We start from the raw sequence: 23,339 nt of genomic DNA on the forward strand, positions 1-23,339 counted from the left end.
GCGTTCTAAGCCATGTTTCATGAAAATCGGTCTACTATGTCGCGGTCGGGGTTTTTTTTTTAATTTTAATTTTATGGTTAGGTTATAATAGCGATCATTCACATTTTGGGATTTTTTCATAGGTGGTGTGAAAAGTAGTACGTGTATGTTAGCAAAATTATTTAACGCGTTTTATTGTAAACCCTAATAGATTAAAATTACCATCTTCTTCTTTTTCTTCTCAGCATATTCGCGTCCACTGCTAAACATATGCCTCTTTCATGGATTTCCATTTCGTTCTGTATGCATAATGTCCCTAACAGACAAAAACTGGCCAGTGCAGTCCTTATATCGTGAATCATACTTTATTCGCTGACCGCTGACATTTCTTTGATAAAACGGAACTAACTTGTTCCGTTTATTGTCCTTTGAGTCGTCGGCAACCCGAACCCTCCTTAGAACTTGTACACTCCTTTTTGCTGTGTACTTAACACAGCAAAAGGGAATGTACAAGTTTCTAATGGGGTGGCAACGCGCATGTGACACTGTTTGAGTTGCAGGCGTCCATAGGTTACGGTGACCGCTTTACATCAGGCGGGCCGTATACTTGTTTGCCACCGACGTAGTATAAAAAAAAAAAAAAACATTCGCTCTATAAATAGTTACCTACTAATCTTATGAATCGTCGTTCATGTTTTTTCGTTTTATTATTATTACATATACTTTTGGCGAATATTATGCCCCAAATGACCACCGCTTGCGAAAAAAAAAAAGAAATTTAACTTCCATTCCCTCCTCAAAACCACGCATCATCATATTTAGGATACACCAAATAAAAAAAAACAAGTTCCCGACTCTTTCTAAAGCACCCAATCCTTTGAGTTTAAGCTTTAAAAATTTCCTTCCCACTGGACCACTGCTTATTTGTAATAGACGTCACATTACCTCCAAGTTGTCAAATCAAAGATTCCCATCTCTCCGCAAAATCGATTAAAGATGGCCCTTTAAAAGGTCACCCGTAACGACCCTTGATTTCAATGTCTCAAAGGCCAATTTTCCTTAACCGACATGGCTACCTCCAATTTACATGGTCGAATTCACCATAACCACATTTCGACCGCGATCCTCTAATATAGCTATTTTTATTTTTCCAATAATCTGTTCGCGTGACTAAGGGTATAATTTCTACCATGCAGTTGTTATAACCTCTATTCATATGAGTTTAGGTCAGTTTTCGCTTGTGCTGAGTATTATTTTAGTGAGAATTTATCGAAAAAGTTGTGTAACTATGAGTTATCGGACTGTAGTTTGGAAATGTCGCCTATTTGAGTGTCTGGGGCATTATGTCTGGTGTATGATTTTTAACGTGATTCCTGAACAAATGATTTCGTTTTGATAAGGTCACCTTTGATGATGCTGATTGGGGGTTGCTTAGAAACGACATCATTGTAAGTATTTTTAAATACTTTCTTAGAAGTCAGTTCACTTTACTATATCAAACAGTGCGATCAGTTCCTTGATAGTAAACTACCTTTTGCCCGCGGCTTCGCATGCGTTAGAAAAATAGAAAGAGACAAAGCCTATGTCACTTTCCATTCCTTCAACTATCTCCACTTAAAAAATCACGTCTATTCGTCGCTGCGTTTTGACGTGAAAGGCGGACAAACAAACTGACACACACACTGTCCCATTTATAATATTAGTATGGATATGTAGTCATTTCTTTTTATTATCCAACCTTTTTCTATGTATACAAAAATGTTAACTTGCGGAAAAGCGCGTATACTGGCCGATCAAACTTTATATAAAAATATAAAATTTCAAAAACGTCATCAGTCTCACACCATCTTTGAAATATACGTATTGAATGTAAAATACAAATTAAATTTAATTGTTTGCTAACACCTAGTGTTGTGTTGTAAAGCATAAACGGACAGACGTATAGACAGACGAACGAGTGATCCTAATAAGAGTACCGTTTTTCATTTTGAGGTACTGAACGGAACCCTAAAAGCAATAACTTCAAAACCCTGTGCATGTAAAGCTACAAGATGAACGGTAAGTCCTAACTATTCTAATCTTCCATTCCTTTTTAATTTATAGTAACTACGTCAATTTTCAATAGTTCATAACTACTCGACAATCACTACTATTATATCGATATACATGGAATTATGTTAGCTGACCTGCTTTGAAATAATATAGTAAATCTACAATACCTTATAACAAAAAAGTTGATTTTGATTTCGGCTTTAGGTAATTGATGCCCAAACATTACTTTAATCGATCTAATTAATATCTGTTTCAATTTAAAACGTATTCCCACAGCAAGTCACTTGTGTGTGTGTGGATTGAGTGAGCACCTTCCGAAAATAAAAAAAAATATGCTGATCATTTAGTAAAAGTTCTAAAACAATTGTAAAACGAATCTCTGAATTTGTAAAAAGATAAATCAAAAGATACAGCCATTAACATGTGCTCACTCAGTTCTCACAAACTACCAACGAAAACAGTGAATATATTCATTTAACATATAATATTTATATACTAACATTTAGTAAAAAATAGGCCAACCTACCTCTATAAATATTAGATCACCTAGTGACGTATTAAATTTTTTACAAATAGTTTCTTATGCTCACTCAATCCACACACTTTTGAAAAGCCGAATTTTGATGAAAAACATAAGATTTAGACCGCTATTATATGTGTATAGTTTAGTAAAAGTGAAATGGGAATTTGTAAAATACAAAACGAACCACTAACGTGTCAGGTTTTTTTATAATAAATTTTTGTAAGTGCTCACTCAGTCCACACGTTTTGAGAAAGTTAAAAATGTAAATATCTTACGATTTGTAGCACCTAAGACACTCGAAAGTACTTCAACATTTAGTAAAAATTTTTACTAAATATCCACCATCTAATATTTTATATTCGTTGTCTGGTTTTAAAGATATTCAGACATAACTTTTCTCATACAAATGTATCAAGTAGGGTGACCACACTATGTCGGCTCCTGATTTTCCCCACCTTCCCATTGTCATATTGAGATTGGGGAGTTTCGTTCGTTCAATTTTGATAATATTAAACTAATACCATATTAATTAATAATTATCCATCTGCAAACTGTTTTTAGGTTATGTTCTTGGCCTAGTGATGATGTGTATTGTGTAATTTTTATCGACGTCAGGATAATAACCATATCGACATGCATGCATTAAAAAGGACATGAATGATAATTGGTAAGAAACAAAGAATATAATACTTCACTAGTAAGAAACCAGAACCTGGTAATCTAATCGCGCTAACAGATGAGCGTACCGGATTTGTAAGTGGGAGCGAGAAATAGTTATTCTTTTCTCGCTCCCACTTACAAATCCGGTAAACTATTATCAAAATTGAACGAAACTCCCCAATCTCAATATGACAATGGGAAGGTGGGGAAAATCAGGAGCCGACATAGTGTGGTCACCCTACTTGATACATTTGTATGAGAAAAGTTATGTCGGAATATCTTTAAAACCAGACAACGAATATAAAATATTAGATGGTGGATATTTAGTAAAAATTTTTACTAAATGTTGAAGTACTTTCGAGTGTCTTAGGTGCTACAAATCGTAAGATATTTACATTTTTAACTTTCTCAAAACGTGTGAACTGAGTGAGCACTTACAAAAATTTATTATAAAAAAACCTGACACGTTAGTGGTTCGTTTTGTATTTTACAAATTCCCATTTCACTTTTACTAAACTATACACATATAATAGCGGTCTAAATCTTATGTTTTTCATCAAAATTCGGCTTTTCAAAAGTGTGTGGATTGAGTGAGCATAAGAAACTATTTGTAAAAAATTTAATACGTCACTAGGTGATCTAATATTTATAGAGGTAGGTTGGCCTATTTTTTACTAAATGTTAGTATATAAATATTATATGTTAAATGAATATATTCACTGTTTTCGTTGGTAGTTTGTGAGAACTGAGTGAGCACATGTTAATGGCTGTATCTTTTGATTTATCTTTTTACAAATTCAGAGATTCGTTTTACAATTGTTTTAGAACTTTTACTAAATGATCAGCATATTTTTTTTTATTTTCGGAAGGTGCTTACTCAATTCACACACACACAGTCACTTCTACTAATCAAAAATTCACTAATAAAGCCATAATACCATCATTCAATAAGCCACCTTTCCATAAAAACTCATGCAATACACTAATAAAAGCTTCAAAACCAACAAAGGGCGTTCCAAAAAAACTCAGGTGCGCCCGGGATAAACATCCAAATACCGAAACACCTTTACGTCATAATTAGATTTGAAATCACTGGCCCAATACCCAGAAAAAACCCTCCGAATGGGCAGGTAACCGGCACAAAGGAATGGGTATTTCATGCCACTTCATGCCGGGTTTCATGCCTTTTTCGCCCATTCATGCCTTGTCAAAACGAGTGAGTGGACATTATGCGGCCCGTTTGATCTTTTTACGTAGGTTTGTGAAGGTTATATTTATTCGCGATTGATAAGTAGTTTACCTAATATTGTAGAGGAATAGGTAAACTTAGTATGCTTACTCCATATATATTATGTACCTACACATTTTCTTTCTTAATAAGGTATGGTAAATATCGATTCGAACCCCGGCTCGTACCAATGAATTTTTCGAAACTTATGTGCGAAATGTCATTTGATATTTTGCCAGTCGCTTTTCGGTGAAAGAAAACATCGTAAGGAAACCGGACTTATTCCAATAAAGCCTAGTTACCCTTCGGGTTGGAAGGTCAGATGGTAGTCGCTTTCGTAAAACTAGTGCCTTGGGATTAGTTGTCAAAGCGGACCCCAAGCTCCCATGAGCCGTGGCAAATGCCGGGATAACGCAAGGAGGAGGATTAATAAGGTATAGTAAAACGTGTTGCACATTGACTTTATATTTATTTATACATATGAAGAGAAGCTTTCTTATTTGTCTAGGTATGCTATTCTGAAGTACTTATTACGTATGCATAATAAATAGATATAAGTAAAAGTTTAAAGTAGTCTCTGATAATACCTGCCTACCTAGCTACTCAAGCTACATAAATTATTTTGACCAAAACCAAAGATTTACGCAAAGAATGACGCTTTTCAGCAGGGGCGTTTTTGAAGGTGTACAAGGTAATAAATAATTCGAAAGTGCATCTGAGGGGAGAAACAGGGGGTAGAAATAAGTGTGAAAAATTGGCGTAAAAGCTTGTCATTTATATTATGGCTATGAATAGGTACCATTGATAAATTGGAAATATTAAAATCTTAAGGGAGTAATAAAATTAAATCTTACAAAAAGAAATTTAACAAAATCGCATTGGAAAATAGTTTTACTTATAAGCTTTGATACGTCAAATGTAATATTTTTTAATTAAAAGAATATTAAGAAATTGAACAATATTTTTCAAAATTAAGTACGTACTAATTATGGATAAGTTAGAACGCAAACCTAACAGTATTTTTTTTTGACATACTGTCTTTTTATATTTGTCGCTCAACGTTATTTTAATTCAGAGACCTACCTACTTGAAGAACACATATTTTACACCAACAAAGCTTTATAGAGCATAAATCTGTATCTTTTGTTGTTTTTTACCGTTCGAACATTCGTTACCCGACTGCGGAACGCAAAGAGGTTAGTCTCGTTTCTTTTGTCGGGTGTTAAATTAAGCAGATGTTGCCTGCGGTTTTTTGCTCCCGTTGCATTGTCAATGAAGTGAATTGTCTGGTTTCTATTCTGTATGTGATTCTCAGAGTTACACCACCTCTCTAGGATTCCTTGGGTTCATATATTATTACTAGATTTTTGACCGCGGCGAAATTCGAAAATTGCGAAACGGCCCACACGAAATTCCACCCCCTGTTTTAGGGAAGTGGGGGTTAGAAAGAGACAAAAAGTAGCCTACGTCACTCTCCATCCCTTCAACTAACTCTGCTTAAAAAATCACGTCAATTCGTCGCTCCGTTTTGCGGTGAAAGTCTGACTAACAAGGACACACACACTTTCCCATTTATAAAATTACTAGCATTTGCACACACTTCACCTATAAATTCCACTTAGCATGGCTGTTTTGTGAAAACGGAACCCGGATCATTGCTTTACAACTGGGCACAGGAGCACATTATACAAAAATAAATAGTTACAAAATATTGAGTTGTAGATAATAAATAATGAAATGGGTTTAATTAATATGTTCGTTATTATAAAATACAAGTTTTTGAAACTATGAGTTTTATACAACAAGCGGAATCTTTTTCGGGATTTGACATTAACATTAAATGCAACAATATTTTTATTTCTTTTATTAGTGGTTTTGATATCAATCAATTCATTTTTATGGGGCAGTTAATGCCACACATACTTTTTAGGTGCCTACATAAAGTTTTATACGCACACCAATTCCGTTTCCAAACATTTTATTTCTAAAATCACGCAACAATTTCCATTCGTCCGGTAGGTACCCAAAGATTTCAAATGTAAGGATAAAACAATTCATATATTTCTACTGAACATTCGCGCTCCTTACCTAGGTGGAAAAGCAATAGCGCAATTGGTTTATAAGCTCACGTCAAGCGTGCGATTGCTCACATAGACTGCGTGCTAGGCTCGCATTCATGTAACTGACATCGTGTGTTGCCATCATTTTTGGTGCCCGTGCCACGTATGCCACGTCTAAGTACTGATGTTATACAGAGAATTCTCACAGAGGCAGTGATGAGCTTGTATAGTTATAAGTTGAAATGGGTTGGCCTGAGATCGCTTCTTAGAACTCTGCACATGATTAACGCAACAGGATCTCGCCTCGACAAAGATCACACGTCTTTTTCTAATTGTATTAATGACATAAGGACAGGTAGTCTATCTGGCGGCGACAGTCATATTCACAAAGTTATATCTGTAATAATGTGCTAGTTATGCTGATACAGCATTGTGAAAACCATCCTTCAGGGATGCAATAGATTTATGTAGCAACGCCCTTATAAAGTAATATTTAAGACAGTTCAACAAAACATTCTATTCGCAAAATTTGGCACTGCCCGTAATGGAGCGATGGATACGTTGTCTCGCCTGTTACGCGATGAAATTAAAAAGGGCAGTTATGCCAATGATGGAATTATGTATGTATGCCAAGTCCTTACAAAGTACTATATAAGTCAATGACCACCAAACATTCTATTCGCAAAATTCGGCACTGGCCGTAATGGAGTGATAGATACGTTGTCTCGGCTGTCACGGCGGGATGAATTAAAAAGGGCAGATATGCTCGCAATTAACTTGTCCTGGGATGTCTGTCCGACGATATATTATTTTATTTGACGTATTTTTATTTATTTGCGAAGAAAAGAATCCTATCCAACTCTAACGTGCTCCCACAACGGCTGTTATAAATGTCTAATGACACTGTGTGACAAGGACAGCGTAATGTCAATGACATCGCGCTGTCCCTGTCATACAATGTTACATATAAAACATTTATGCCAGCCAGTGTAGTGGCACCATAAGACCTACCTATAACCTAATGAAATGAAATTTTTGAAACACCATTTTTTCTCAGAGTGAGTACGAATCATCTCTATATTTATCCAATAGTTTATTTATAAGTTTTATTTTAGTTTATTTCTTAGAGTAAATGTGTGCAAATTCTTTCTGATCACGTGTGAAAATTATTTATCCGGTTGTTTGACTTTTTTGTGCATTCAGTTTGCAGTTTTTTTTTAATAGCAAGAAACTTTGGGCGTTTGCGTAGTGTACGACTTTTAAGTCACTAATTTAATCACCGCTAAAAATATTTTTATTTATGCTAAATAAAGTTTCAAGACAAACATAATGTGCCAATCTCCCCATTAAGTAATTGCCTAAATTTTAGCCAGTTTGACCCTTTCCTGTAGAAATGTAGCACACATTTTAAGCTCAACTTGTATGAGTGAGATATGACAGGTCCTAAACTGCCATACTGTACGATAGTACTCTTTATTATACTGTGCCTAAACTGGTACCTAAACGCTAGTTGAAGGTATTGACAACGGAACCTAAAAAATAGGTTTTTCTATTGAAATATGAACCCTTTGTGATCCCCCTCTACTTGGTAATTGTTAAAAATGTCACGGCCTTGGAACATCCATTAATTTAAGTCTAACGATCGCATGTACAAATAATATTTGTCTGGCGATAAGCGACAAAGACGCGTATTCAAGTGGTCAATCGATCACTATATTTCGCAAGAGCGATAGAGATAGATAGCTACGAAAGAGATATTATCGTAAGCGTTTGTGCATTCGGCTACGCACACCAGAAATATATAACTACGCGCCATGTTGCGGAATTTCATTGGTACACTGAGAGAAATTTGCATTGTGAATTTAACAAGTTCGACTTGTTGCGGTTTATCCGTTTGAATCAGCCAAACGTATGTTTAAAACAATATGTGTCAGGTTGTTTTTATAAAATCGACTTGTTGATTCAAATATATTGCCGATTCAAATGACAAGTAGCTTGTTGTTTGAACCAAAGACCACGTAGGCGCTATTTTAACCAAAAAACTTGTTGAACGAACATGAAACCTGGTTGTATTTTCTCTCAGTGTACTATTTTCTTCATACTATTCTGAACTGTCACCGCCTACATCAGAATAACAGCGCCCCCTTGACAATCCATACTAATATTATAAATGGGAAAGTGTGTGTGTCTGTTTGTTTGTCCGTCTTTCACGGCAAAACAGAGCTACGAATTGACGTGATTTTTTAAGTGGAGATAGTTGAAGGGATGGAGAGTGACATAGGCTACTTTTTGTCTCTTTTTAACGTGAGCGAAGCCGCGGGCAAAAGCTAGTAGTAATATATTTCTTGTCAGGCTTTACATGCCCAGGGTACCTGGGGCCCATTAACAAAACTGAAAGTTACAAGTTACAAGCGGAAGTCTCTTTCCAACTACCACTGACATTGACTACTAGGTACTTGTAAATTGTACATGAAATAAATGTCTTATACAAAGAAAAAGTAACCATACCATACTGTTCTACCTTAGGGATGGAGGAGGAGCCTGTGTGGTGACGGGTTAAGAATTTCACCACCCCCTTTTCCCTGTGGGTGTCGTAGAAGGCGACTATGGGATATGGGTTAAATTGTGGCGTAGGCGAGAGGCTGGCAACCTGTCACTGCAATGTCACAGTTTCGTTTTCTTTCAACCCCTTATTTGCCAAGAGTGGCACTGAAGCTTTAGTAGTTTCATGTGTTCTGCCTACCCCTTTATGGGATACAGGCGTGATTGTATGTATGTATGTATTTTATTTTAATCCGTAGCGATCAAAACGCAACTGTAACCATCACATGAATATGGAAAACTGGTAGAGTAGAGATAAAAGCGTTTTGTTATAATAGCGCAAACGATCGTCACCTTGTCTAGGGCAGCTAGCCTATAGGCTATTATACTATCTTTGTACGAGCCTAGATGTCGTCGACACTTAGCACTTAATTTATAACCTGAACTAAGCCGCCACGACAAGAGAGCTATTGCTAGATTTTGGCGACAGACCTAATTTATTTTATGGTGCTTACAAGCCCCAGCGTAAAGCGGACTAGGTTTATTTTTCAAGTTTTTTTGTACTATTTTCACACATAAGGTCAGCAGGGATTACTTCATTTTACCCAGCAGGGTTAGTACTTGATTGTCACGAGAGTATGTCGCCGCGAGATAGACTACTTGTCCTTATGTCATTAATACAGTTAAAAGAAGACGTGTCATCTATCTCGCGGCGACATACTCGCGCGGCCATCATGTGCTAGGCCTACAGGGTAAGAGTATGGGGATAGTCTACAAGTTATCCCTGAACTAAAATAGACACATAGAAATGAGCGGTATCACGTCAGTTCTTTCTTTTTTCCTTGTCGTATCTGACAAAGGCGACTCCATCAATAATTATTTTCCGGATAATGGAATGCTCTGATGTGGATCGCAAACTCAAACTTGTACTTCAAGATGTGGTCACGCGTCGCACAGTGGAGCTGTCCAGACGGGTATACTTGTACGAGGGCTCAGGTCGCGTCTTTCGGATATGGCGCTTAGCATCCAGGGTACGTAGTCGAATGGCACAAACGCTCACGAAACGCTCATAGATATCTATCTCTATCGCTCTTCCGTATTGGCGCGACAGGGCCAGACTACCTTTCGCGGCGTTTCGTTTTCATTTCGCGTCGCAGAAATGCCATTCGGCTACGGCACCAGGTTTTCCAACCGCTGCTGCTCAAAATCGTGCACTTTCTTATGAACACTAGAACGCCATTCAGATCTTTCTAACGCATTTTTTTCTAGCCCAGTCCTTTTTATTTCATTCTGTATGTATTTGCGTTTTTATAAAGATTTTAGCCAGACACATGAACTAAGAAGATCCTGAGGGTCGATCACAATTCAATGTCAATTTTATCACACATCATTAATAGTATTTTATGAAACAGGCGTTTAAAGGAGGTCGAAAAAGACGAGTGGCGTGGGTAACAATTTGAGGCGAAGCCGAAAATTGTTATTGAGACGACACGAGTATTTTTTGACCCAGTTAAACACCGTTGCATACAATACTTTTTCTACGACCATGCACTTAGTTTTTAATAGTTTTCTTGAATAACTTTCGTGAAATTCACACTGCTTCCTGTATTTTGACGCAAAGGTTTGCACTGTCAGCTCAGCTGCCCAAAGCCTTTCCGCGCACTCGCGCAGTGTCGTTATAAGGCGTTGCCATGGTTACAGAGCCAAACAATGCGTTTTCAGTTTTTTCGATACTGCGCGCATGCGCGGAAAGCCGGCGGACACTGGCTTTGGGGAATAGACGTTTATGTAGGGTTTTAAAGATCTATGCACGACCGTGTAAATGACGTATAACAGTTCGGGAGTAGAAAAAATTAATAATTAAGTCAGCAATTTCAATTTCTTGTCAGGAAAACGTAGGTAAACTCATTCTAGGTGTATATTTAGCTCGACGTCTCGGGGTGATCGATCTGACGTCCAATTTCCCCGAAATGAGCATTTCCAACTTATTTCAAATTGCTTGCGTGCTTACAGCGTCCCTTGCGTAAGTTGCGTAACACACTAAAATAAGTTATAATGTGCGACCGAAGTTGTTTGCCGAAACCGAAACAGAAACCGAATTTGGTTTTGACACTAGTTTCGGCTAGATTAGATATGTTAGTGGAATCCAAAAAAAGTACTTTTAAAAGGCTCTTAAAAAAACATCTCTTGGATACTCTATAATAAGCGATCCTGCCTACTTCAAACTGAGTACATAACATGTTTAGAAGTTATATATATTAATTTGTATATTTAATTATATTTAATAAGAAAACTGTATAAAAGAGACTGAAACGACTCCACAGTCAAACTAATTGTAGTTTTTTGGAGCATTGTATTTAAGTTATGTTTTGTAATTCTGAGTATAATAAATAAATAATAATAAAAAAAAAAAAAAATAGTGCATTTCGATACCAGTGCGAAAAGTAATAACAAATATGTAAAAATATTAAAATCATTTACTAAAATATCAGTGGGCAATTCAATTTTTGTGTGTCTATAACGCTACATAAAATATAATAGAATGGAACTAAAAAAATCCTACCAAATTTTTTGCCGTATTTTTTTTTCTTGTCTGTTTCTCGTTTTTTTCCCGAAGTGGATTTAACCAATGACGACGATTCTTAACTAACAACACACAACGAGAATGTTGCCATATTTTAGCATCCTTCGTAGAAAATGTTTACCAATTTCCAATTTCAATTTATTTATTGCATAGAATTAACACTAACGGTTGAACCTTACGTGCTAATTGGCATTCTCTTTCTTAAAATCTAACATGCATTAAACAATAACAAGTGCAGTGAAATGATTATTTAAAATAGGTAAAGGTATTAAAATTGTTGACAATTTAAAAGTGCTTATTGTAAGCCTATTTAAATAAAGAATATTTTGATTTGATTTGATTAATTCAATGGACATTGCAAGATAATAAAAATAAAACTATGGAAACGGATTAAATCGCGTTTAATGAATTTACAATTCATCCCGACGTTTCGAACACTTTACAGCGTTCTGAGGGTGACAGGAAAAAATTCAATGTGCCAAAGCTATAAATAATATAAATTTCTAAGGCAGGTTCACACACTATTAAATATTATACCATTTCATTATTTCTATAGTTTTATTTCATGAGTAACTATCGCGGTAACCGAAGACAGTATTATAAAAATAAAAATGTTACAGTTACGAAAAGTGTCCAAATGAACAAAGAATTACTTGTAATTCGTATAGGTATAAATGTTACTCTAGCTACACTGAGTTTTAATTTCAATAGGAAAGGGGACGTCCGCTTCCGTTCCGAAGTAATCCGAGCGTGATCCAAGGGAAGCGAGATACAAGGTGATAAGATTAGGTGCGACCGAAAGTTTGGCAATTTTGCGCCGAAACCAAAACTTTTGCCGAAAGATGTTTTTTTTTGCCGAAACCTCGAAACCGAAATTCCGGTAGGACACAAATACATACATACTTACATAGTAGTAGTAGTTTTGTTAGTTTTAGTTAAGCCTTGAGTAGCATATTTCGAGATTTGTGCCATAGTTTTTTTTTTTTTTCCTTTCTTTAATGTCATACTTCACAATATTAGCTATGTGCGAATTTGCGCGTACATTTTATATATTGTCCATTCAAATTCTATCTGTGAATACCTGTAATTGGCTTTGTGTTATTATTTAAATTAGCATAATGTTATTTATAGCTGTTGGTGTTCCGAAAATAAATAAATAAAATAAAAATAAATAAAAAGTGTGTATGGCTGTTTGTTTGTCCGTCTTTCACGGCAAAACGGAGCGACGATTTAACGCGATTTTTAAGTGGATATAGTTGAAGGGATGGCGAGAGACATGGGCTACTTTTTACCTCTATCTAACCCCCCACTTTCCTAATGGGGGGTGGATGCTTCTGCTTTTGAATTTAACGCGAGCGAAGCCGCAAGCAAAAGCCAGTAGGTTATAATTAAACTTATTTGGTAGCTTGTGAATAGTCGATCAGAGTGTGAGGCCCGCTTATAATATTAAACATACTACGTTTGCTCTAATAAGGGCCAGTTGCACCAACCACATTTGACAGACACATCATCGTCACGCAGCAGACGTCTATGGAACTTCCCATACAATAAAATTTAACGAACGTTTTAACGGTGCCAGACGGTTTGGTGCAACCGGCCCTTAGTAAAGCACCCTGCTATTAACGTAACGATTGAATAATTTGAATTTGGAATTGAATAATAAAACCATACGGGCAGGGAATCTGTTGACGCAGTGATCTTTATGTGATACACAATTCTTTATAATTAATTTTAAAGTTTGGTTTTCTAATTTAAATTACGGCGGTTTCGTTATAAATTACGGCACAAAATCTAAATAAGAGAACTTTGGTGTCAAATAATTGCCCTGAAGGGATAAGTTCGCTTTTATAGACACTTTTTGCTCATCTCTCTGTTCTGTGTGGTAAAATGTTATTCTACTACATACTATGTATGCCATTCATCAATGAAAACACTACACATGTAAGATATACACCAGTGAGACCTGTTTTCTAGCGTTTTCAAAACGAATAAAAAAGAGAAAACTGATAAATTATTTTAATAATTTGTTCTGCACTCCAAAAACTTTAAGTGCGCCCCTCCCCTGATTAGTGACAACGACAAACCGGCACTGTTGGCGAAATGTCGTCGGGTTTATAAATAGCCCAGAGGCTCATTACCCATTCAATCCCCACTTGGGTATTGGCCCAACTAGGAAATTAACTTTTCTAAATTATCTCGGGTTTTGGGCATCTTTCGGGTCCAGTGCAAAATTACTGAGGATTTTTTACCAATTTTAGATTTTTTGATTGCCAATACATTTGCATTTTTAACCCCCGACGCATAACGACGGGGTCTGTCTGTCCGTCTGTCTGTCTGTCTGTTTTTCTGTCTGTGTGTGTGTGTGTCTGTGGCACCGTAGCTCCCGAACGGGTGAACCGATTTCGATTTAGTTTTTGTTTGAAAGCAGAGTTAGTTGGGAGTGTTCTTAGCCATGTTTCATGATAATCGGTTCACTATGTCGTAGTCGGGGGTTTTTTCAAAATTTTAATTTTAGGGCTTTAGTACTTTCATGTGCTCTGCCTACCCCTTTATGGGATACAGGCGTGATTGTATGATTGTATGTTAATTTTGTGGTTATTTTTTTTTTGTTGATCACTTAAAGTCCAAAATGGCCTACTGCCTTTCCCGCTTCCATATATTTTGGTCTGCCGCATGTCGTATCATAGAGTCGTATCAGTGTGTCGATTTCTTGTCGGCTTCATTGTAACTATTGTTATAGTTTTTGATTAATCTACGTCAATTCATATAAATGCACTGTTTACACCTGCTGAACGCAACTTGAAAACATCAGATAATAACGATTATGACTTCAAGAATTTTTCTATCGTTTTAAATCTCATTGTCTCCATCGCCTCATTGGGTTGGTAGTCGCTGCTAGAACCGACTGAGATACGATTGTTTATAGCTACTATGTTATATGAGTATTAAGTAGTAGTAGTAGTAGTAGTAGTAGTAGTAGTAGTAGTAAACACTTTATTGTACAGAACAAATTACATGTACAGAGAATAATTATAACGGTTATGTACAAAGGCGAGCTTATCCCTTTAAGGCACCTCTTTCACAGAGTTTTTCACGTAAAATCACAAATCTTTCTAACGCAAAAATGATATTTTCCCACCGCCTCATTGGTCGGTACCTCGGTACGGAACCGATTGAGTGAGATACTGTCGATAGGCGCTGTATAGCCGATGCGTTCGACGCGTAACACGGATCAGTGCTTGCAGTTATATGGGTTTCTCGGTATATGAATCTGTCTGATGCCGAATAGGACGTTTGCATTTAAGGCTGAATAATGCACACGACATGGTTCCGGATCCCTTTACAGTATTTGTTTGCATTGCTTAGTTTTTTTTTTATTTTACAGAAAATCAATGCAAATGTCAATCAATGTCAATGTTGTTTATCAATAAATAGCAATTGAATAGTTAAAAATAGTTGAGACGATTGCCAAGATAATTTTCGTATTTTTTATACACAGCGCAGTGTAAATTTTGCTGTCTGTGAATGGTGCTCAGTTGGCTCAATGGCAGACTGAGACTTCAAGTCTAACTCATCATTCGCCTAAGTCAGGTATCGATGGCCAGAATTTACGTTTTAATTTTAAATATTGCCGCAAAATAATGTTAATGGCGATTTTATTACCAGGTTAGGTCCCAAAAGACGTGCATGTAGCCTAGTCTCTAATCCCACACTGACCTAGTATCGCAGTCCTGCAAGGTACGTCGGAGGAGCATAAAATGCAGGTGGGCAAACAACTCGGCTACCGCTAGAATATTCACTGAGACACGGAGCTTTACTACTTGTGCTTGACTGGGTTTCAAAAATTCGAAAGCATGTGAGGCATGCAAGAGCGTGTCATGCACGAAGGTACTGTCAGTACCTGTACTTAGGAGACAGTAAATCCTTCAAGATCTCCTGCTACAGTATAATATAACATTCTTCAAAAAGAAGTATCTGCAGTATTAATTACTAAGTAGCTTTTGCTCGCGGCTTTGCTCGCGTTAGAAAGAGACAAAAAGTAGCCTATGTCACTCTCCAAGTCTCCATCCCTCCAACCATCTCCACTTAAAAAATCACGTCCATTCGTGTCTCCGTTTTGCCGTGAAAGACAGACAAACAAACAGACACACACACTTTCCCATTTATAATATTAGTATGGATTACAAATGGGTTCCCTCTATTTGGCATAACTTTAATTGTCCGAAACGATTTTCGCATAACAGACTTCGCATAATCGATTTTCGCCGAATGTTAATTTGGCAGAAAACTTATTTGTCGTAATCGAAAATAATACGAATAACACATTGTCCGAAAATAAGTTCGCATAATTCTGTTTACGCCGATTGTTTTTATGATTAAAATTAATTCGCATAATTGTATTTGGCATATTTCTTAAAATCAGAATATCCACCCATACTAAATGCTGTTAAGAGAGTCGGTTTGGTTAGGTTAGAACTGCGACCTCAACAAATAAAACATTTTGTCAAGAATTTCGGTTAGGTTAGGTTAGAACTGCAACATTAATATAGTAGTATTACCTATGATAAAATAGATAATTTTTTTAAGAATAAGGGTGATGTACAGGATTGCAACAACTACCGGGGAATAAAGCTCATGTCACATAGTATGAAGATATGGGAAAGAGTGGTAGCGAGACGAATAAGAGAAGAGAGTGAAATAACACAGAACCAATTTGGGTTTATGCCGGGCCGGGGAACCACGGACGCCATATTTGCACTTCGCCAACTATGCGAAAAATACAGAAAAGCAAAAAAGAACTTGCACATGGTGTTCGTGGATCTGGAAAAGGCATACGATAGAGTTCCTCGTAAGGTTCTGTGGTGGTGTATGAGAGAGAAGAGAGTGCCAGAGAAGTATGTGCGGCTTGTTCAGGCGATGTATGATAGAGCTAGTACTCACGTCAGGTCTGAAGCTGGAGTCACCGACAAGTTCAATGTGGCGGTAGGTCTACACCAGGGGTCGGCTTTAAGTCCTTATTTGTTCCTCCTGGTTATGGATGCTCTGACATCGGACATACAGGAGGAAGCACCCTGGTGTATGCTGTTCGCCGATGACATTGTTCTTGTTGGGGAAAATGCACTTGAGGTCCAGAGCAGACTGGGAAAATGGCAAGAAAGACTGGAAAGTGTGGGACTGAAAATCAGTAGAACCAAAACTGAACATATGTTCTGCGATTTCGGTGGTCTATCCAGTTTTTCCCCTATTGCCTTAGATGGTGTATACCTACCAGTCTGCTCCGACTTCCGGTACCTTGGGTCATTATTCCAAAATGACGGAAGCATCGACCGTGACGTGAAAAATAGAATAAATGCGGGATGGATGAAATGGCGACAGGTCTCAGGGACAACATGCGATCGACGGATGCCCCTTAAACTTAAGGGGAAAATCTACAAGACGATTGTGAGGCCTGTTGTATTGTATGGATCTGAATGCTGGGCGACAAAGGTGGAGGATGAAAGGAGAGTGCACGTAGCGGAAATGAGAATGTTGAGATGGATGTGTGGAGTGACCAGAATGGATCGGATCAGGAATGAGTATATTAGGGGAAGTTTGAAAGTTGCGCCTATAACGGAAAAGATGAGGAGTGGCAGGTTGGCGTGGTTCGGTCATGTAATGAGGAGGGATGAATGTCATATAGGCAAAAGAATGTTGGAGATGAAGGTTGATGGATGGAGAGGGAGGGGTAAACCCAAACAACGCTGGATGGATTGTGTGAAAGAGGATATGAGGAAGAAAGATGTGAGTGTTGAGATGACGAAAGATAGAGGAGAATGGAAGAGGAAGACGTGTTGTACCGACCCCACATAACGTGGGATAAGGGTAGGAGGAAGAAGAAGACCTATGATAAAAATTCTGCGTAGTAAATTTCCACTAAACCATGTTATGCAGAAATAATTTATGCATAAAAACCATTCGGCGAATAACCTTTATGCATGAAATATATTCGGACAAACAAAAATATGCCTAGACAAATTATGCGTAACTATACTATGCCATAACAGGTTATGCGAAAGGTGAATTATGCCAATATAGATTATGCCAAAAAGAATTCTCGATTGTAAAATTATGCCAAAACAAGGGGAACCATTACAAATAACTATCGGCTACTTGGACTTATTTAAAGTCTGTGACTGGGTCTACTTGAATGAAACTTATTTAAGATTCAGATTCTAATATGTGTGGTCGGATAAGGAACTGCAATCTAGGGTAGAATGGAGTGGTCTGTATGATATGATGATTTACGATAAATAGGTAGGTTACTATATTTTCATCATCATCAGCGACTACACGGTAGAGTGTTCCATACTTAAGCGACCTTTAACTCCTATTAGGTACCTTTTGCTTGTGAACACATACATAAGTTTATTGATCGAAGAGAATCATCAATCAATCAATAGAAGAATTAAATCTGATGCATGATCTTATCTCGCTGAAGGCATTTTACCTCCTACATATTTTACATCGTCTACATCCTCTAGGTATCAAACGCATCGGTCTGTGAAAGCGATTTGGCGCCATCGGTGTGATAACTTTCCTGATGCATGCTGATGACGTCACACGGGTTCGCGATCGGTGGACGCAGTGTGACTGACATTTGTAACTTTTGCAGAAAACATCCACATTTTAGCAGAATCTATAGTTACAATTTTTCATAAATTAAAGAAATATCTGACCTAAGTTATGTTAGGCACGTAATTTATAATCGTTTAAAACATTTGAAAATACAAGCAGCTTGGATTCAAAAGTGCAGTTTTAAAACTTAAGGAGATCCCTTGTCGCATTACTAAAAGATATTTAAATCAGATAATATTTTTTTCATAGCAATAATGGAAAAGAAATGTCCAATAACGTCGCTATCAAAATTGATACATTGAGTTTCTGGAATTGTTAAACTACATTTTCTTGCGACATAAAAATCTAAACTTACATACATACATTCACGCCTGTATCCCATAAAGGGGTAGGCAGAGCATATAAAACTACTAAAAGTCTCAGTGCCACTCTTGGCAATTAAAGGGTTGAAAGAAAACGAAATCTAAACTTCAACGTTGATACTGGATTTTGAAATGCAGTCGTTATTAATGCAGCAGTAACGCAGTTGATGTCAGAAATGTCATCTTCTCTGATAACATACACCGAAAGGAATTTCATCTCCATATTCCAATCTCGATCGAACGCAACCCAGATATTCCACATATTAGTTCCCAATACCATAAACTAGGATTAAACTTATATTTGCAATAGTAACTATTATATCAATACCAATACCAACCCTTTCCCTAGAAGCTATTGTTGGCAGCCCATTGTAAATGTGACCGCCATATTGGTCGCGTTCTGTTTGTATTTGCTTAGCCCGCGCCTTTTCTAAATGGACATCGTCTGTTATATTGTTATTGCTAGTAAACCATTTTTAATATTTTCTATTGCGGTTTGTTTGTTCTTCACATGCAATTATTTTGGGATTTGGTATTTGAAAAGAGTATTTGTTATCTTTATTTTAATCCGAATAAAAATGTTACGCTCCGTTTAACCTTTTACTTTTTTATATTCATGACTTGGCTATAAAATCTATAAATACTGTTTATCTATTTACATTTTTACGTGACTTCACTTTAGAATCAATCGTTTTATAAAATCTGATTGCCTTATAAATCAAATAAACAGGAGACATAAATAACAATATCTGTAAGTAAAACAAAAATATTTATACTTAGATAAAGCATGTAAAGAATGGCCTCTTTAAGTATATCGCCGGCTGGTATTTTAATAATATAACATCATAAAATGCTAGAACGTTTTATGATTTCTAGTATACCTATGTATACTAGAAATCATAAAACGTAATTAGTATGTCATGATACGGTTATTTTTATGTTGAAGTTTTTCTTATTTATTAATATTTCCATATTATTTGGTCTACATCATAATTTAGAAAATCTATTATTTTCTAAAAATAACTTATCTACAATGCCAAACTCTGATCCACCGTATACGTTCAGTATAATATCAACTCATATAATGGAATACGATACTTTTACGTTTAAGTTTAAACTGTTTCCATTATTCTTCTTCTAAACTATGGTTTATTTTTTGTTAAATTAGTTTTTAAACCTTAACAGATTTTTGACTAAAGTATATGAAGTATCTTGCAGAATAAAGACAATTGTTTCAATATCCCCACTTTTCACCAGGGGAACTCCCAATACGTCACAGGCAAACGTCACAAATCAACGAATGTGACAAGTTTACTCGCTCCGTTTGCTCCAGCTTTACTTTTACGTCTTTGCCTGACACGTGCCCCCGTTAAATGGCACCAGCAATATCTTTGCTGCTCTAACAACCCTTATTATAAACGGCCAAGGATAGGTATTGTGCGAAAGGGATGCAGGATTTGTTTGAACTATTAGCTGTCAGTTGTCTGTCACAAACTACGCGTGGGCACTTTTGCGCTTGACTACACACCTGTTTAGGGTGCCTGGGGAATGATCTTTTAAAATGGATCCATTGGCTTTGGAATTGAATTTTGTGAGCTCAAACGACGATCTAATGGGGTGATCGATCAAATGTAAAATTCATTATTCTGACGAGATAACAGGCTACTGGATTTTCTTGACCTATGAGGATTAAATTATACATGTTATGTGCCCACTGATAATAAAAATGATATTACTTCAATCGTTGCGGATAAAAATAAAAATCTATTTTAGGTTTAAAACATTTAGTGGTCATCTCATCATAATAAAGTTTATTTAATAATTAACATATAGCCATTCTGAAAATAATAGCGTGACTGACTCTGATGATATAAAGAAAAGAAAGTATAATACCCACAATTATTATAGTATTAGGTGTAGCTAAATATCCAACGAACAACCATGGCGTACAAACTAATCCTATTATGAAACCGGCAACGGATAAAATGAGCAGGTGCTGGTAAAAAACTTAAAAATAATACAAAGAGGTACATAATTTTACGAAAGAAGAATTCTTCGAGCTCATTACCCTAAATTGCGGTAAGATTTGAACGCATAAGGATGAAGTATAATAACAGAGATGGGAGGATAAATTAAGAGTAATTGGAGACTTGTAATGGAATAGAGTCATACAACTTTTACTTAAATTATGAGGGGAAAGCTGTGATGCAGTTGTGATAAGGATACATTTAATGAAGAATCATGATGCACGCAGTAGGAAAGTAGATGCGTAATGATTACACCAACTTTGCTAGCTTTTATAAAGCTAATTATAATGTTTTGAATTTATAAAAATTAATAGCTTTAGGTAAATTGATCATACAAACAGGAGCTAAAAAGAGTTACTAATGCCAAATAATATGAATATATCGTTTCTTGAATAGTAACAAAAAACATTTCGAAGCGGTATTAGGTGCATCTTAATGATGATGCCTCGAAGTAATCTAAGAACGAGAAAGAGTATTCCTACCAAAATGTAAATTCTAGGTTTGGCCGAACATCATTCACAGTCCTAAGCTTTTATAGACTCTGACTAAGATAGAGAACAATGGACGTAAACCACTGTCGTAATGTCCATGATAGAATGTAAAATATATACGATTAATCAAGATTAAACCAAGTATCCAAACAGGCTTTCAAGCTTCCAGATAATATTGTACTTAGACCAAAGTGCAGTCAAGATCTTATCAATGAATTCAATGTAATATTCAAAAGACATTCAAATACTTTTAATTCCTTGAGAGCCAACGAACGCTACACTAAGCACAGAACCGGTCAAACTATTCTAAAAGGTCTTATCTTCATAGAAGTGGAATGATAGATACGTCTTTTTAAACTAGTGAGACACAAAACCGGTCGAAATGTGGATAGCTTCCGCGCAAGAAATAAGTCGTGGACGAGATAGTTTTGTTCGACTCTTGTTCTATTTTGTTGAGTTCACATGCCTTTATTCTCGTCGTATTGGTTTTTCTTACAAGATTGTTTTATTAAGCCTTTTATTGTCCATGTTTTTGGCATATCTTCCATTATTTGGGAATGTCTTCTCAACTATATATATACCGAAGAAAAAGTATTTAGGGGAAGTTAATAATAAAATCATTTTTCCATATGTTCGATTATATGTTGTTTTTCAAATAAGACAAATCTTTAAAAGAAAACATTTAAATCTTTACTTTTATTACTTTCTACAATATTCATTGAATGGAATTGATAATAGAGATACCTATATGAAAACATTTATTAGTATCTACAATATATTCATTTCATGGAATTGATAATAGAGAGTAGGATAAAATAAATATGATAGAAATCTAACAATAAAACAAACGAGGAAGCTTATTCCTTTCTTTTCTTCAACAGAAACAAATCAAACAAGAGTAGACAAATTGCGGATGATAAACCAGCAAAATGTAAAGGCAGGTTAATGTCAGGAATAGAGCAGGAAATTAGAGCAAACAGACCCATCTTCACAAAGGAAATTGGTGCCTAGCCCCTTCGGTCTGTTATGAACTGCGCTAATACAATTACTGGAGCACAATTTCGAAAATCGAAACAGAAATGACATTTAAAGCGACACAAATTAATGGAGGATTAAAAATGTTCACTTTTTAGAATTTTTTGGAGATTATCTATAGAGTTATGGGTTTATAGATAAATATTATGGATTCTATCCGAGTAAATGCAGCATTAGCGACTGTTCGGAACAAAACGATCATAACAACCCCCGGAAACCAACGACCAAATTTGCAACACAAATCGCACTGCAGTGTCTAGTGCAGAGTTTTTGTGTAGGGGTTGAAAGAAACCTCTTATTTGCATATTCCTGGTAGCTGGTAGTATGAAAACATGAAATATTATTACCGATTAAAACGATGTAACAGATTTATTGATACAAAATGTTCGTTCGTTCATCCACGCGTTTTTGATCACGCTTTGTGTTCAAAGCTCACTTACACTAGGTGGTATTTTTTCACATGAGTGCACTGTGGTCACTGTGTTTTCTGTTATTGGTTGGTTTTGTGGTTTTATGTGTGCGGGTTTGACGCGACGTGGCGGCGCGGCGGCGGCGCGCAGAGGACTGGCGGGACCGGGCGAGCGGCCCGGCCGGCAGACTTGTGTGCGATCCGTTTCACGCGGGCTATTGATTGAATTGTTACGTTAGTTTGAATGAAACGGATTTTGGTTTTTTGAATGTGACTAAAAAGCTTTTGAAGGACCTGCGGAAACTTTATTTGAGTTAAACGATAGTAATGAGAAATACTCGTATGTTGTTTGTCATTCGATAAGTAGGAAGTATAAATTATAAATGCAGTGATTTTTGTAACGAAATCAAAATACGTTACGTAAAGTCTTGTTAAAAGTATAATTTCTGTTTTTATGCATACATTAAATTTATCTATTTCAGACATATACCTATTTTTTGGCAATGCCTTACTTTTTAGGTAAATTTGCTACTTTAACTACTACAATCGTTATTTTCTATATTTTATCTTAAATTATTTTCTCTTTTCCATGAAAATAAACAAATTGCCTTAATCATCAAAAACCAAAACGAAAACAAAATCCAAACCGACATTTGCGCAAAACGAAACGCCAAAAAGAATGAACGGCTCTACACCCCTCTCTTTCTCTCAATCACAGGCAGAAAGTGACGGATAAATGCGTGTCCCAACCCTGTACCCTGCTCAATGCAGGG

General features: G+C 36.3%; 1 protein-coding gene across 3 annotated transcripts in view; it reads right to left on the bottom strand.

The window, feature by feature from the left end:
- Positions 1 to 22,710, bottom strand: part of LOC125226077 — a 184,170-nt gene extending 161,460 nt beyond the window's left edge. For 2 of the 3 annotated variants that reach the window (XM_048129925.1, XM_048129923.1), the window contains exon 1: positions 22,505 to 22,692. The gene's annotated coding sequence lies outside the window, so the exon portion shown is untranslated. Of the gene's footprint in view, positions 1 to 22,504 lie in introns of all 3 variants that reach the window. The other variant, XM_048129924.1, reaches the window with a different exon arrangement.
- Between the last annotated feature and the right edge of the window lie 629 nt (positions 22,711 to 23,339).

Source organism: Leguminivora glycinivorella, chromosome 5 (assembly GCF_023078275.1).
Source record: "Leguminivora glycinivorella isolate SPB_JAAS2020 chromosome 5, LegGlyc_1.1, whole genome shotgun sequence".
Taxonomy (NCBI): Eukaryota; Metazoa; Arthropoda; class Insecta; order Lepidoptera; family Tortricidae; genus Leguminivora; species Leguminivora glycinivorella.